Source organism: Dromaius novaehollandiae, chromosome 8 (genome assembly GCF_036370855.1).
Source record: "Dromaius novaehollandiae isolate bDroNov1 chromosome 8, bDroNov1.hap1, whole genome shotgun sequence".
NCBI classification, from domain to species: Eukaryota; Metazoa; Chordata; class Aves; order Casuariiformes; family Dromaiidae; genus Dromaius; species Dromaius novaehollandiae.
Window position 1 is genome coordinate 16,883,669 of NC_088105.1, and position 18,000 is coordinate 16,901,668.

Consider the following 18,000-nt stretch of genomic DNA (forward strand, 5'->3'; position numbering starts at 1 on the left):
TCAAGCTTAAGGTAAAAGGATTCCCAGGGACATTGTTTTATGCTAAAGGATATGTGTTTGCTATCAGAACACTCAAACAATAAAAGAAACATGATATGAACTGGAGCACTCATTTGGAGCAGTGCTCCAGTTACAAAATACTAACTAATGTAAGAATCAGTAATATTTAATTCCAGATTTATTAATTCTTCCAAAATGTTCCAGATGTAAATGGAATTAAATTCAACAGTGAATCCTACCTCATGTGGTGGTATGAAGGACTAATAAGAATAAACTGTTGAAAGATGATGGAGCTGAGCAATGTTTGAGGCATCCGGGTTATTCAGAGGCAGACCTCAAAGGTTGCCGGAAGATATGCTGTCTTTTGTAGGACTCACTGTAATCCACCTGTAAATTTTCACAGAAGAGCCTCATGGTTGTTCTACTTGCAAAATGTTCAATTCAAAGCTGAAATGCTAGCCTCAGACTTTCATAATGGGTTCATTACATTCCCTAAAGCATAGTGAAGGATGAAAAAGCCACTTGTAGAGCTACCAGACTGCTGATCTATTGACCTCCAGCTTCCTTGCATGTCTGGTAGCCAAGAAAATGTTCCAGTATTTTCAGTGTCTTTGTGAGAATACTTGAAAGGCAGTGAAAAATTTGGGCGTGTTTGGAGATATCATGGAAGCAGTAAACAGTGTAGTGCTTTTCTAGGGTGAGTTTTCTTACTAGTTTATAAAAAACATCATCAAAGCTCCAAATTATGATTTAAGAATTTATAGTTATTTTAAATGAGGGAGAAAGTAAGATAAGGAGAATTGTATTATAGGAGACATATTTAATGCTCTTTTGGAACACTATCCAGATATTTCTTCTGAAATCTTCATCAGGAGTAAAGATGACATGGGATCAACTATTTGAAAGAATTAGAGTGCTGGAACATTTTCTTCGCCATCTGAGAAAATTCATTGACATCTGAGAACTTTAGAAGTAGCTGGTGCCAAACTACCTACTATGTGTGTACTTTCTTTAGTCTTATCCCAAATGAATTTGGTTACCACAAAGGATATTTGGAACTGACAAGGGGAGATCAACTAGATTTGGCTTTTCTAAATGCCATCTCTTTCTTAAGTGTTTTAGGGTTGCTATTACAACCTTGCAGGGAAGTTTTTCTCATTAACAATTGTCATTTTACATTTTTAGCCGAGAAAAATTATGCCTATTGGGGTAAGTTTCAAGCCACCATTTTAGAGTTTTAGCCAAGCATCTCTCGTTGGCTAGCTGGGATTACACAGCTGGCAACCAGTATGCTTACTGGAGCATTTACAGATTGGTTTGTTTACTTCTTCTGTTTAATCCAGCCTTTAAGAAAAAGGAAATAAATAATAACAATATATTAAAATTTAAAATTACAAAAATTCTCTATAATCCATTAAAATTATAAAGAGTAAATAAATAAATCCAACCTTCAAATAAATAAGAAAAAAGTTTAACTTAAGTATAATTTAATAACAATTGTAAGGAAAAGATTTTTGATTTCTTTAGGACAGTTTTGGAATCATGGAATAATTTAGGTTGGAAGGGACCTCTGGAGGTCGTTTAGTCTAACCCCCTGCTCAGGAAGGTCTAATTAGCTCAGTTTGCTCATGGCCATGTATAGTCAAGTCTTGGAGACCTTTTGTGTGAAGTTCCCAGTGACCACTGAGTAGTGGATAGTTACTGCTGCACATTATGCACCTTACACTTCGTTACAGCTTGGAGTGCATCCACCCTGTATGAAACTGCTTTATGATTTTCATACGCATACACATTTGATCCTTCTAGGGATGCATGCTGTAGAGATGGCAGGTTATGTAGCCACCGAAGTCAGAAAAAGAAAATAAAGCAGATGTTTTACTTCCATTACAAAAGTTCAAATTTTTGTTTGTTTGTTTTTGGGGGTTCTTTTTTCCTGCCTTGCCATGGACCTTGAAACCTCACCATGGACCAGGAACCTGTTACACCAGGTAGGTCTGGCTCACCAGAGGTTAACTTCTGGGCTCTGTTCCCTGCCCTCCTGCCACCTGCACGCTGGCTCTCCCTCCTGGGTATATACAGAGCCAAATCGCTCAGAGGGCAGAAGTTAGCACAGGAAGTAAAATTCTTCGGTTGCTCAGTGGTTTGTTTGTTTATCTACAAAGCTGATTATTTCTTTTATAAGCTATTTTACAGCTATACTTACTTGCATCTCAAAGTTTTTCTAGATATTTCTTTTAAACTCCAGCATTTGGGTTCCTAATCCAAAGCTTTAAAGTTTTTCATTTGTACTTCGTATTAAAATATTGACAAGAGCCTTAGCCAACATCAGCCCCCAGTGTGCCTGGCCCTCTACAAATATATCAGAATTGCCTTAACACTGAAAACTGACAATTAGCCTCTTTTTATACTTCCCAAACTGTTTTTCCCTTCTTCCTGGGTCAGTTAGCTCTTTCTGCCTTACCCTGTCCTTAAACATGGATCTGTTTGACAGGAGTTGTGGTGATTTCTGGCTGAGCAGGATCACAACCTCATTCTCTGCTTTCTTCTCTCTTGGAACCCACTCATCCTTTCTATATCTGAAGTCATTTTTCTGGCTGACATTCTCCTTGAATTAGCAACGCTATAATCAAGTTTTCAGATTTAATTCTTTCTTGGGCTTATGGAGGGTGATAAAAAAAATCTGTAAATTGTCATTGTCACCAGTATTTAAAAACACTGCCTTAAAAAGCCTGCAGTGATTTCACCCTCACATTTTTGGACAAACTGAAAAAAACCTCCCTAGGGATAGGTGTATCTAGTTATTGTCTATGAAAGATGTTTTATTTCTTCTCCCAGGAATGTCATGGTCAGATAAAACCTAACTCGGCATTTTCATGTGATCGTTAAGGCCTTTTCCCACAGCACGCTGGGTGTCAGTGACCTCCTGTGACGTGAGGGGACTGGGGAGCACTGGCCCCTGTGGGCACCACAACATTTTGCAAACTCCTGGTTCTAACAGGCGGGTACTGTGGACAAATCCAAACCTCCTGGGTTTCAGCACAGAGGCTCATAGCCTTTCTTCCTTTCCTCCTCTGATGCCTTGGCTAAGCACATGACTGCTGAACCACTTGCAGACCTTCTCCAGCCATCCCCCATGTGTTCATGGCCCCTGTGTAGATGCAAGCACTGCAGAAGTGGGGAGAAGAGGTTTCTCTTTGTCCTTATCAACCCGTCCCATCTTCCTTAGATCTCTGTCCCCTCTTTTCTGCAGATCTCAGATCGGAAGAGCTCTGATACTGGGAAGACGGTTGTGATTCCTTTCCTGGCAGAAGGTGGAGACTTTCTACAAAAGGCTGTTTCCACAAACATGTCTTCAGGATTGATCCTTACTACTTTGCTGCTAGTTGCTGGCAGAAGAGAGGTTTAGATCCAGGTGCGTGCTGACACCCCCTTCTTCTAGCTACCTGGGAGACTAGGGGTGTGCTAGGTCGCTTCCCCCACCCCTGATCACAGATGGACACGGGGCATTTTGTTTAAACTGAGAAGCTGATAGTATTGAACCCATCTATTTGTATAAACTAGCTGCTATCTTCTTGCCATCTCCAATGTAAATCCACTATGGTATTGTGAAACTTTATTTATTTTAAGCTTGCAATATTTACCAAAGCAAACCATACAGAAAGGGTCCTTTCTAACTTCCATACTGTTTTTCTACTGAGCTATTTGTGGGAAAGATATGTTCATGTATAATTAAATGTGGCTTTCTTAAACCTTTGCAGTTGGTAGCTTAATATATATTTTGTTGTATTTTGAGTACAAAGGCTATATTATGCTTTTGTTGGCATCCTTACTAGTCAGTATGCCAACTGCATAATTTTGTTCTCTGCTATATGTCAGGACTCGACTGCCGAGGGCTCAACAGGTGGTGCTGGGATAAAGTTCTGGCAAATCAAATAGGTAATGCGGTTATTTCTTTTGTCAAATTATAATTAAAAGCAGAGCCAAGTAAAATGAAACTCACATTTTCCTGGTGCAAAACAGGGTTTAGAATTAAATTCAAATCAGTTTCCATGACAAATATACATTACTACTGGAGCTTGGTCTGTAAATAAACATGCAACACCTTAGTTTTGATGTAGAAAGATTTGTTCCCTGTAAATTTAAACCTTAAGCATCAGAGTTTAAACAAGAACAGAAGGCTAGAGTACTCCATGAATCTTCTGTCTTTTTTGTACACATTTTGTAGAAAATGTGCCAAAAGCTTCAGGAAAACTTTGAAAAGATTTAAATCTAAGAAGTCAGAGAATTTGAGACAATCTGTGATACAGAACTCAAATGTTTAACATCAAGAGTTTCCTGCCATATTGTTTTCTAATCAGTTAAAACCATGCTCCCAGCAGAAAATGATACATACACAGGAAATTCTAGTGAATGTGCTGAATGAGGTGCTGGTAGTTTTATGCTTGACTTGGATAATGTTTATTAATCCTAAAATCATAAAAATGGGATAAAGCCTTCTACAACAAAAATGCAACAGATCACATAAGCATAACTTGGTTTTCTAAAATTGCACATAAAAAGACTTATCCACTTGTAAGCCTATCCACTTTGTTGTTGTATCTGATGTTTTTACACTGAGATGTTTTTATTGTCCTCTGAGGACCTATCTAAATCTAATACAATCATATCTACAGCTCCTACAGTCACTGCGGTTTTATTTATTGTTCTGTTCCTCCTCCTCATTCAAAAATATTTCTCCTAAACTACAATTCCAAGTTCTGTTTCGTCGTTTCTGAACCTGCCATCCACTAAAACAGCTTCACACATTGACCTCCGGTTCCTTAGAATGGTCATGAACATCTTCATGTCCCTCTCAAGCTCGTATTTAACTGAAGGCTTTACTTTTGTGTGTGACCGTATGGTACATCCTATTCTACCAGGAAGTCATTCTGTAAGTGATCGGAAACTAACCAGTGTGACAGAAGGGTACCATATTCAATCCATAACCTTTATTGTTTTTACATGTTATTTACCATAGTTGCTATCGGTTTGTCCTAACAGAATACCTTGGTTTCTCACACCAGCGGGTTCGGGCTGCAGTGGCGATTGTGGGGGCTGCAGGCGGCTGCCAGGGCGCTGCCGGGGCCTGGGCCTGAGGCTCAGCAGGACCTGGGAAGCTGCTGCACGTGGCATGAGAAATCTCTGGACATGGCAGGTAGCAGTGAGAAGCTGACAGAAGTTACAGATGGTGATGTGAGGAATTTCACAGGTGGTTAAGGAGGAGTTACGAGAGAAACAGCCGAACTTCACAGAAAGTCAGGGGTGAGCACTGGGGACTTTTGGGGGAGTGGGATAGCACAAGGCCAACAGTACCTAGGTAACCATGTCAGGTTACCGAGATCACCTAGGCAATGATGTCAGAAATCAGAATTTGGGTATGGATGTGGCAAACCTGAGACTAATGGGGAAAAAGTAATTAAGGGCAGGTTGTTTATTTGGGAGGAGACACAGCTGCAAGGGAAGAACCTGGGAGTGGAAAAGGGGGAGAGAAGGGAAAATAAAGGGTAGTAGATCATGTGCTTGGTGCTGCTTGGGAGTACCTATTAAGTAGCCCCTGCACTTGATACCTGCGCTTTGGAGCAGGACAATAAACCTATTGTACTCCTGTCAGACTTGATTCTGCAGCCAGAAGGGAGCAGGGGTGCTATCCCAGGCGTTGGGGAGCTTGCTCTCTTCTCAGAACAGATGGGGATGCCTGGAGGGTACCAGCTAACAGCACTGTCCCTCCCCAGGCTCCTTTAACACTGATGTTCCCAATCTTTGATTATGTTTAGATTCAGGTTTGAAATCTATAATTAAGGCACAACTCCATTTTCTAATGTGTTGCATGCTGTGTTTTAAAAGTGCCTGAAACCTGCATGGTTACGTCTCTGTGCCAGCAGAAGAAGCTCTCGGAGTGCTGTTTAGAGCACCGCAGCTGGAAGCTGCATTTGAATGTGGATCCTGTTTGTGCTGCATTCCCCACGTTTTGGTGAGTTTTGACAGTCACTTTAATTCAGGAGTGAATCTAGATTTTCAGATTTGACGTCTATGGGAGTTGAAATGGAGTAGAGATTAAGTGGACTCATGAAGAGCTACCAGATCTATGAACTTTAAGCTGTTTGTCTTTGGCTGGTCATCAGTTCAATTTCCTCACACTTGAGAAAGAAACTACCTAGGAACAACAAGACTGTGGCTGAAAGTAAGAATCCCAGTTCGAACTCCAGCATAAGTTTCTTCAGACCTTCATGCTTGCACTGAATGTGTTTCTGGAGAAGCAGGGCACAGCTTCATTAACCCAGCAGAGTTGCACCTGGTTGCCTAGAGAGTTAATTTGGCAGCTTCACTGCAAGGGACAGCCTCAGAAGGTACAAAGGGTATTACAGCTGAAGTGTTACTAAAGTCTGTGCCTTCTTGGAAATCCTTTCACAGCACTGCTAGATTTCTTGACTGACCTGGGAAATGTCATGAGGCCCAATCCCTGCTGTTCATGACTTGTTGGTAATGTTCAGTGCGTGAGAAAAAGTGTTCTGTTTTTTTATTTTAAATAACCATGTTGAATATTTATCTTAAACCTCAGGTAGCTATTTAGAAAAGAAACAGCTGAGTAGCAGATAATGTACCTCTTTCATTGACAAAAGATTTATGTCTTGCCTGGCAGGACTTCATACTTACAGAGCTTGCGGCTGACATAGTCAGACACACATAGCACGTAGTCCAGTGTTTATGCAGGGGAACTGACACCGCTGCTCCCGCACCTTTTTGTGTGAAATTAAATCGACCACATTGAAACTGGCAAAGATTTAAAAACATGATAAAATTCCTATTAAAAGGGGGGGGGAGAGGCTCAGAAGCAGTTTGAATTAATGAATATCATGCAAAAAAAAAAGTACACTATGCATGAACATTGCTGCTGACCTTCTGTAGGAGCCATCTGTCTAGTCGCAGGGCACCTCTCCCCCGTGGGAGCGGGTGAAGAGTTCAGCTGCAAAGCAGAACACCCCTCCCCAGAGCTGTCAAAACTATTGTAGTTTGGCTCTAGCATATGTATCATTAAATTCCACACTCTGCCAAAAAGAGAAAGGAAATTGTATGAAACGTGTAGTTAAATATGTCTTTGTCATGGACTACATATAGCTCAGTGTCACTGGCTACTGATATTGTGCCTTCCAGACAGAGAAGGTTTATCTGCATTTTAGCACAACAGTCACAACATGTTTTTAGTCAACATCTGTTTAAAAAAAAAAAAAAAAAGATAATTAAGAAGGAAGGTAGTTACGATGGGAAAGGTAGATTAGAATCCAAACTTCTGCATTTTCCAGGAGATTGTGAATTTTCTCCAGGGATAGTATGACAGTTTCTGCCAGCTTTGCCACAGCTCAGATGAAGAAGGCTTAAATGTCTTTTATGCTGTAGTGTTTTAGTACTCACAAAGGCCCTCAAGGGAAGCCAGGAGGAAGGGACAAGGGCTTGGATGTACCCTCATTTCATGAAGCAAGCTGGTAAGACTGGGCTTTTTCTTTCCCTGCTCCTCATCACTCTGCCAGTCCAGACAGCTGTACAGAGAGAAGTGCTACCGGTGGCAGTGTAAACTGCACATTGGAAAATGGGCAGAATTTTCCCTGAAGGAAATAAATTAACCATAAATCTGTTTAAAATATACCCCCTTCCATCCAATACAAATAGCACTAATTTCTTTTGAAAGTATTACTGTTATCCTGGGACTGAAAAAAAACATAGAATAGTTAGGAAATTCATTTTCTGATATGCATCATACTCTGCTGGAAAGCTTAGAGGTTAATGCATACAACTAGATGGCAAGAGACCTGGGTCCCCTCACTACTTCTGTCGCTCTTCTTCTGCATTGCATCAAGCAGCTCAGAATGTTTCTTCTCAAGTCACCCTATGCCTAAACTGGGAATGAATCTTTATGACACCCACCCCAGTGAGGATGGTGAAGCTAATCTGATTTAGTTGTGAAATGAGAGTGTTCACTTAGAAACAAGCCTCTGAAATTCAAAGCTTTATTGTTTCACGCTGTTGTATTATGGAAGAATGGCAGAGACTCTTCAGTGGTACTTAGGAACAGAGTAATAGCAAATTTATCAAATTCTTTTACAGTACTAGAAATTGAAATAGCAGCTGTCCTTTGCCCCTTCAGGTACAGCATTTGACTTATAGAGAAGTTAAAAATGTAGTATAGGTTTTATATTTATCTCTTTGAAACAGTCTGTGCTAAGTTTATTTTTAATTTTTTGAAAAGTTATCTTTTCCTGTAGTTGTTTGCCATACCTTTCTGTGGGGGTGCATAATGCAACACAGATATTTGGAAGCAGAGAAATGTGTGGAGGATAAGTATGTGTCTGCTTATATGAAAAGGTGTTCACACATGGATGTGCACGCATACATCTCACATGTGAGCCTGAAACCAGGTTTCCAGTTGTTCTTGAGTTTACTTACAAAGAAGTATGATTTACATTCATTGTAACATCTCTGTGTTACTGGAAAAGGGGGGTAAAACCCAAATGCTCCAGGACAGTAGTGAGATGGATATCATTTCTCCTCTCTACCAGTCCTCATACAGCTGAGAAATATATACTTAGTGTTGTATTTTCATGTCAGTTTGATGTACTAGGCTTTAGCTATTCAAATCCCTTTTTCCATTAGTGCCAGTTAAGCAGCTCAGGCTTTGTGCGCTGATGTTGCCCTACTTTCATCGCTGTGTCTGTGTGCGGCCCCGGTTCGGTGCCCCCGCTCCTGCCCGCCAGGCCGGGACTGTCCCAGGGCCCTGGCAGCGCGCCCACGTGCTAGTGTCCCCCGCTGCGCTGGTCCGGCCCAGGTCCAAGAGCTCCCCGAGCTTCTGCCCTGCTGTGCAGACCCCAGTGGAAGTCTGCGTGTAGACACAGCTACCCTCGTATCCTGACTGCCCTCTGTCATTGCACGGCTCTGCACGTGGTTTCCTTGTCGTGATCCTTGTATCCGTACGCGTGGCCTTTCGGTATATCTGTTTAGCTTGTCTCTCATAACCTCGCTCTTCATGAATTTTCCTTCCTATAATTTCATCTTTATCTGTTCTTATTACAAATAATCTGAAGGCTGGGGTCTTGATCCACACAGAGAATTGTCGCTGTGAGACCTAACATGGCAATGTCTGCCTCAGGTGTCTGGTTTCCAGTGAAAGTCACTGCGATAGGCTTTGCTTTGTGTCGTATGCCTGAATTTCATAACAGTGTAGGGGCAGAGTTTTATGCCTTACTGAAATCTCTTTCAGCCTATTTTTTTTAGATTTTATCATGATTAATGGATGAGACTAAACCATTCGTAGTGCATTCAGTGCATCAGAAACAATATTGAAAGTAATTTGACCCCTATAGTACTTTCTTTTTTAATAATACTATACAGTGGCAAAAAAGGCTATGAAATCCTGTGCAGAGATCTTTATCTTAGTTGAACTGGTTGAAATATGGACAAGGGAAAATCTCTGGGTTGACATTGGTATAATAGGAAGCAGAATATGATCTGCTCTTCTGAGCAATGTGCTGTCACCACAAACTACATCACCATACATACCAAACATATAAAAAGTTTATTTGTCAGCCTGCTCCTGTGAGCTCTTTATTTATGGCTACTTTATCATCTGAATAAAGCCATGTCTTTCATGATTAGAAACATAACGGTCTCGCAAACTCTGAAGTTGTATGGGTGAGTGTGAATGCTTTTATTATGAAGTCATTTTGCTATAAGCACTGGAGAAATCAGATAATGCCATCCTATGTTACTCGACCAGCAGGTCCATTGTAATATGAAATCACTGAGTTCATAAGACCTCTCTTTGCACATGGCATTGCTCCAGAAGGGTAAGGTACTCTGTTTCTCACAAGACTTGGAAAGTTGAAAACTCAAGCTAATATTTATGTCTGTCGCTTCTCAGACTAGGGACTGTTCCTCCTCTCACAGGTGTGCACAGTACCTAACCCAGTGATGGTCTAACCCTGAGAAGAACAGTAAAGTGGGTCTGTTGCGGCTGTGCACCATTCACCTTCCTCAGGGGACACGGGGACCATGCCGGGGTAGGCCATTGAGTACTGTGAGCAGCTGTAAGGGTCAGCTTGGGAGTGACAGTCTAACCAAAGACAATCAGAAAGGCTGAGGCTTATGTTAGGACTGAAGGCTGAGGTAAGATGCTGCCAGAGATACTTGGATACCAGTACCACTTAGTGGTCAGATACATTCAGCAGAATGAAGCTGCCAACTTTCTACGTACAAGAAAAAGAATTATGTGATGATATTGTCATCCCTCAAATTCAACTCCTCACAGAAAGATAAAGCCAAAAGTATCCAGCTCTACAGCAACTAATCTAAAATGGTGGCATTAAATAAATTAAAAGGAGCAGCTAGCACAATCTACATGGAGTCTGCTTAAATAAACTGTAATAAAGGTTTAGCATAAATGTATATCACTAAACAACATTTGCAAATACTAAAATTAATTATCATGCTAAAACAGCAGAGAGCAAGGCTATCTGAAGTAAAAAGCCATCCTTCCGCCTTCAAAAAGTATGTCATGTCCAATGGAGAAAAATGAAGAAGAGATTGAACTTGGAAAAGTTCACTGTACAGCCACAATAAATAGGCCAGCAGCATTTTGAAGAGTGACTTCCTAAACATAAAAAGCTAATAATGAAAATGTTTTTAATTACCTCAGAATGTAGACAACTGCTGGTGAATGGATGGTGCCCACATATGATAGAGGTGTAAAAGGAGCAGTTACAGAAGAGAAAGCCTTTGCAGGCAACCTAAATGTGTTATCTGCATCAGTAACAAGCAAAGTAGGGCAGGGAGGTTCCCGTATCAGAGCTGAAGTGCCTGAGTGACTGCCTCGACTAAGGTGTCAAGCAAGTAGGCTGCTCGGGGCAGGTGGTACGCAAGATTTCCAAATGAACTCAGCCATGAAATTCCCAGTAATGGCTTTGTGTGACCGATTGGTGGCACTAACCTCGGAACCACAGGTATGAAAGAAGATGATGAAAATCTGTAAGAAAGGCTCCAGAGGTGATCCTGAGAACTATGAACTAGTAAACTTGACTTCTGCAGCTGTAAAAAGAATAGAAATGGTTGACGTAGGGGAAAACATTCCCCTCAGAGAGGGATCCACCTGACTTTTGGAGAAGGCAGTCATATTAATTCCAGGGCTCTGTGAAGAACCAGCAAGATGGTTATGCTTTATAAACAAGCCCCAGCTCTCCAGTTAAAGGTGTCCCCTCTGAGAGACAACTGTACTGTTTACCTTGCTGAGTGAACTAGCTGTGTTAGTGTCAAAAAAATCTATTGCAGTTATAACTAATATTAGGGGGCTTTGGTTTTCTTGTTGGATGGAGCGGGGGTTCTCCATGCTTCTGACTTTTTTTGGAAACTACAAGCCAAATTGCACATGCATCAATTAAACTGTGAAAATGTACTACTGGAGCTGCCTATCCAGGCTAATAAGGAATATAGCTTAATGATAAATTGCATGCATGCCTTAGAGAGACATAACAGACTGTTACTGCTATTGTTCATCCATTGGTATTTGGTCTGCAGAGTCTGAGCTTGTTAATCAGCAGCGCATCCTGCTCTTACTCGGGTGTGCTCAGCGCCAAGAGTGAATTTCCTCTATATGCTTTCCTACTGTAAGCTTTGCCAAACTTCTTTTGTTTGGTCTGTCAGTCAGCTGGGCTCTTGCTCTAATGATGCCAGGAACTCATGTCTGGAGATTATTCATTTTGGGTCGGGTGCAACTAGCATTTTGTCTGTCTGAAGCTGGCGGAGACATTGCTTCTTGTGTAGACCTGGTTCAGGTCTGGACACAATAATCTTGATTCTGAACCTTCAGGTGCCCTGCAGCCCTGCACAAGGAGATTTTGAAGGCGCACTGCAAAACGCTAACTTCTGTTTTGGATACAGAAAATAAGGAGTGTGACAGATCATTTGGTCTGAGTGGTCCTTTCAGGGAAGATTTGATTTCACTGTTCTGTGTATGTCTGCACAAAGGTTGTATCGTGGTTTCATGTAACTTTGCAAAACCTTCATTGTTCGCCAGTGGTATGTCACAGGCTGAATCTTTTAAAGAAAAGATCAGCTGAAAGAGATCAACCATCCCTGAAAATATATCACTTATTTCATATAAGATACAAAAATGATTCATATATGCTTGTCCAGAACTTTGAATTGCGCTTAGCACTAATAAGGAGAGATGGGAGGTGCATCCTCTCCCATGAGCTAAGTCAGTGGTCTTCATATGTTTAGAGCTGAGCCATTAGACAGACAGCAGCTTGACTTTCTTGTTTTACTCCCTTTTCTCAGATGGAAAACAGGAAAAAGCATGAAAGAAAAGTCAGTGAAGGGAGTAGAACACAGGATTCACAGAAGGCAAGAAAAAAATTCACAGGCCAGAACTCCAGGTTTGTGTTTGAAATATTCCTCCTCCTTTCCAAGTCTGCCCAGTTCAATACAAATCCCTGTAGGTGAAAAGAGCACCCAGTAGAGATCCCTGATGAGAATATATCTGGGCTGAAGTTAACTTATCTCCTGAATTATTTTGATGTCCTGTCCCTATAAAAGTTAATGGTAACTTGATTCACAAGTCACTTTGCTACCTTTGAAAGTCACAGCCCCAAACTGAATCTGTGCAAGCACAAGAATTGAGGCATATCTGGTGGGGGGAAACGCAGGAGGGGAATCGAGATCCACCAGCGCTTTGTTCTGCAGGAATGAGCTGAGCCACAGGAGCTCTGGAGGCATCCTGTGTACCTCTCCAGATCACGGGAACTCTGTGACTTGAGAAAAAGATTATGTGAGGGAGAGAAAAGCTTTCTGATGATCTCTGGTGAGAACATCAGGTCAGTAAACACTACCTGTTTCTCTCATGAACAACACTGAAAACATCAATCTTGCACTTGTGCCCTCTTCCCACAAGTTCGTCAGAAGGTTTAAGAGCAAATGCAGTTAGCAGTGTTCCTCTAGCAGTGCTTTCTGAGCCTGTTTTTCATTCAGTATGTTGCAGCTTAGATTCGAATGAGCCACAAGTCAAAATGGAAACAAAGCCCTAGAGACCGCACTGTCACCCATCGGCATGGGGTGAGCCTCCCTGTCCTGCCCATAAAGGTGCTACGTGTTTGCGTGGCATGGCTAGCGTAAGAACAACCAGATGAATGGAAATGTTGTGGTGGACAGGAGCTGGTTCTGGACCTGCCAGGGCTAATGAGGTGGCCTCACAGAGGGGAATCTGTCTGCACATGATTAAATCATAGGGCATGAAAAAAAACTCAGCTAACAATTCTCGGCTGGAAATATGCTAGCTTTTAGTATAAAAGCTAGTCAAAGAAAGAGAAAAATTTGATGTTACTTCTCCGTTTAAAGCAGCATAAGGTTATTTTTATTAACTGGTGGAAGTTTGGATGAAAAAATATTTCCTTCTGGTACTTACTTTTCTTTTATTTTCACAAAACTACTTTTGAAGTAGGCTTCTGTTGGCGTAAATCCTGTTCCAACTTTCATCCTTGATAAAAACTACAATAACTAAGGGGCAAACCTTATAAAGTAGCTCATGAGTAAATGGAATTTAATGGGGTCAATTATCCCCACACGCTTGTGTGCAGGTTTCATTAATATTAATAGGTCTTAGACATGCATACTGAAGTGAAAAATAGGCTATCATGGGCCTCTACACTCTGTTTTGTGTGCGTGCCAATTTAGAATCATTCAAAAGAACATGTTATTTTTCAAATATCTAGAATAAGTTAGTGGCAGAAAAAAACCTGTCCATTAACCTGTTGAGATGCAGAGGATTTGAAGAGAGTAGTTACAAGTGAGTGAAACACTGTGGGTTCTGTATGTGTTTGCCGTAATTTAGAATCACATTACATGCTTGTCTCTCCATAAATATTTAATGAAATGGAAATGAATATGTAGCAGGCTGGATTCTTCCCTCTAAGGGTTAAGTTCCATTTCTGCAAATTGGTTTGTGCCCTATTTCTGTTCCTGTGTCTCTGTGCATCTAGACATTTTCTTGGCATCTCTAAACCTTTTGAGGTTTCAGGAGATCTTCAGAGATTTGGTAGTAATTGACCCGTTTGGATTGCACATGACTGGCATTTGCTAAAAGATAATACAGTCCCGCATTTTGTTGTTAAGTGCTGGTCGCGTTATTAACTTGTGGCCAAACCAGAATAAAGACTCAGGAGACATCATTTTCCCTTAGACAACTTCATTTGGTTCTTACCGTAATCTCCATTATAAATGAAGCACTTTGGTCTCAGCTTAAGAGAGTCCCATATTCTGTAACTTGTCAGCTGTGTTTGTCCAGTAATGAATACACCCACTTCTCTTCACTTTCTTAAGATGTTACTGTACACTAAGGGTAAACAATCAACATAACATTAAAGTCAGATGATTTAACCTTCTGCCACTTCTCTAACCGCTACAGAGTCCTTGCCACTGCTAGCTGGGTATTGGAACATCTGTAAACGTTTTCTGAGAAAACAGGATTATCAAATGGAGGAAACCTGATGGTTTCTCCTTAGAAAACAAGAAAATTAATAAGCTTAGATCTGCCCTGTCCCAAAAGAGTCTGAATGAGCCCTCTTTGTTTTAGGTTCATGAGGTAACAGAAACAAATTCTGTCCCCAGCTACAATAGCATAATTCTGGAGAAACCTTCAGGTGTGGCTCTGTTGTAATTTGAACTGGTATATCCCATTTTAAGACATCTGATTTCAGCAAAATTCCTCTTGATTTACACCATCTTTAATAGCCAAAAAAATTAAAAATGAAATTAGAGCCTGGAAACAATGAATTAACACAAGCCAGATAAGCACATCAGTCGACTCTGTGTAACACAAGAATTAAATACTGCTGATCTTTGCAAGCAGCAATGACAACTCAAATACAATGCCTTGGGGCCTGCAATAACCTGGAGGCTAATTAACTGCATAGAGGGCTTTTTATATTACCCTTTATATTAAATAAATTCAGTACAAATCTATAGAGACCAATTTTTAGACTGCATTTTTAGGCAAATTTCGCCCAAAAGTGATCAAGCTACATAGGATTCTGGCTTGTAATGTATCTGATTAATATATTGTCCTTCAGTAATTGAGGTGCTTAAGTTGAAAAGAGGGAAATGAGTGACAGAGATAGAGGAAGAGTCTTCTTTCAGTGCAATTTTAATGATTTTGTGTCTTTGGATGTAGTACTAAGAAATATATTTTAGTATAATACTGACCTAATATACATCATCATTTCAGAAGCTGCTGATGTGGGTTTGATCAAGTGAAGGAAAAAAAAAAAGCAAACGAAATCAGGCCTATATCTTAACTTTAAGGCTTACCTAGGTCTCACGTTATCTCATAATCTCTCAGTCAAACCCCAGGGTGTGCATAAACTGCCAGTATGTAAGCAAATTGCTGCAAGGCCAAGTGCAGACCATGGTAGGGATATCAGCTAGGAATCTTTGTGAGGAGAATAAAATACTGCTTTGCTCATAAAAGGTGTGATCACAGTCAACAGCTGGGGTGTGTACTGATCAGTATCCAAAAAATATAGCAGTCACCCAAAAACGTCTGTGCCTTGGCTGATAGGGATGATGAAATGGCATATAGTGAAGTCTCTTTAATCTTCCTATCACAATACAACAGGAAAAGAGAACATATTTCAACAGGTTCCTTTTAATGAAATATCATACTGTGAACAAGCAATATGCTAAGTATTAAGCATATCTTTTTAATGCAAAATAATTCTGGGTAGCTTAGCTCTTAAAATATTATAATTCTGATGTGATGATTCAGCTGACGGCACATTCAACCTTTCCAGGACAAGTCTAATGGGTTCTTTGCTGCCGCTCTCTGGAGATGGGAAATTGCTTGGCAGCTCTTACAGTACTGCAGGGCATCTGATTCTTTTTCTTTTTCAGCAGGAATCTGAAGTCTCTGAAACTGAACTGTGTACAACAGTGCTATTCTTCACTTGGAAGATGTCCCTTTTCCTTCATGTATACTGCACAAAACTCAATAATATTTAAGTAAGTTTGAGTTTGTCTGTTATATAAAAAATAGTTCTTCAAGAAATTTTTAAAAGATCCTTTACCTAGAATCCTGTTGGTCGTTGTAGGAAACTGATTTGTTTTTCTCGTACAGCACTTTGCCCCCAGCCTGGCTGTGATAACACAGCAACCAGAAAATGGCAGCAGCTTATCCCAAAGGTGAACTAGAAAGGGAAAATGCAAATACAAACCATGCAACTTCAAGGTAGAGGCTTTCATCCCTACTAATGGAGAACAGAGAGAGTATCTCTATTTAAAAGTCTCCCTATCCATTGAGGGCTAAAATTTTTGGAAAGTAAGGGTGACGGCATCAACTGAGCTGCTGAGAAATGCACCCTTAGAGAGAGCAAATAACCTCTACCGCAGTCACAAAGAAATATTCCACCTTTTTTTGTTGATGCTTTTATCTTGGTCTCATTCTCTCCCTAAGACAACCCAGAAGACAGGAAGAAGAAATATAACGCAGAAATTATGTCTAATTATAATACTTATCTGAAAAATAAGAATATAGCTCATTTTTTAATTTCAAAACTAGCAACTATGTGAATCATATCTACTAAGCTAAGTTTGAGCTGATTATAGTGCACTATACCTTCTTTCTGAACACTTCCAATGCAGTTATATTATGTCGAAGATAACTGGGAGAGGAATCAAGTAGAATCTTGAATCTTGTTAGATCCTGTGGGCTGAAAGAGCAGTTTCCCAGGCCTTTCCTCCATTAAGAAGTTAAACCTCTTAAAAGGTTGCTGTAATATGCAGCTGCCCTTTTAAAGCATTTTTAATAGATCCTTAGAAATTTCTCAGTCTCAGTATTAAGATAAATCCACTATACCCTAGAATTCCTATCTAATGAAAGCTCCTGTTGCACTGTTTATCTTGACAGTGTGGTCGTCATGATGTCTCACCTCTGACATCATCTGACATGCTACCATTGATGAGGTTTAGGCTGAGTCCCCTGGAGAAAAAAATCAACAGATAAATCCATATGATTCCAAAGTATTTTTGGAAAAGAAGAGCTGAATCTCATGAATAAATGAATGGTTTTCCTAAAGAGTAGTCAAGAACCTTCATTAATGAGATCCAGATAGATTTACATTTTTAAAATAATAAGATTTTGGGGTTTCGCCAATTAAATTGTCAACTGCTATATATATTACATTTGTAAGACCCATTGGCTCCAACCAAAGGGTATTTAAGAGTCTGTCTGACTGTCTGAATTATGAAAGGACCAGGTAAGAGGAAGTGGAAAAAAATACAAGCAATAGGATATCCATTAGTAAGATGACTAATAGTACTACAAATCTGAGTTCCCATTTCTTTGGCTTCTCTCACAGAGATTTGAAGATAATTGGAGCAAAGGTTCAGGAAGAAAAGTGAAAAAAGAGACAAATCCTACAAAGGAAGGTCATATTTACAAATGCTTAGTATTCCTTCAGGTTCATTGTAAGTGATTTATGAGGTGCATTTTTAATATTAAAGTTCTTCATAAGTTCATTGGGGAGCTGGTCAAAATTAGTAATGAACTAATTGTCATAGAACAAAATTTATTGCTAGTAGTTTCCAAAAGTCTAGCGTTTTGGCTTCTGTGGGTAAAAATGAGGTAATATAGCAAAGTCCTGACTATGGGGAAACATACACAGTTTTTTTAGATCACAGACAAGTAAGATTAATTCTATATCCCATGCTATGCTGAAAGAGATATCTTGCCTGGTCAAAAATTGTATTTAAAAAAATCTGATTTCCATTTTTTTCCCTCTATTTTGCTTTTTTTTAAATAAATGCTTCCTGTTCCAATAACATAACTTCTCCTTGTCACACAGCTTGCATTTTCCTCAGCTTCAGTAATAAAAACAAATTATATTTTAAATATAAGATACTATTGGATAATCCATTTATAAGTAAGAA

General features: G+C 40.0%; 1 long non-coding RNA gene across 1 annotated transcript; it reads left to right on the forward strand.

Annotated features, from left to right (window-relative positions):
- The first annotated feature begins 5,895 nt into the window (after nucleotides 1-5,895).
- LOC135329107 (uncharacterized) lies at nucleotides 5,896-17,523 on the forward strand. The gene is made up of 4 exons (XR_010390324.1): nucleotides 5,896-6,010; nucleotides 12,361-12,458; nucleotides 15,970-16,074; nucleotides 17,430-17,523. It is a non-coding gene; the product is annotated as an uncharacterized LOC135329107 (long non-coding RNA).
- Nucleotides 17,524-18,000: the final 477 nt, after the last annotated feature.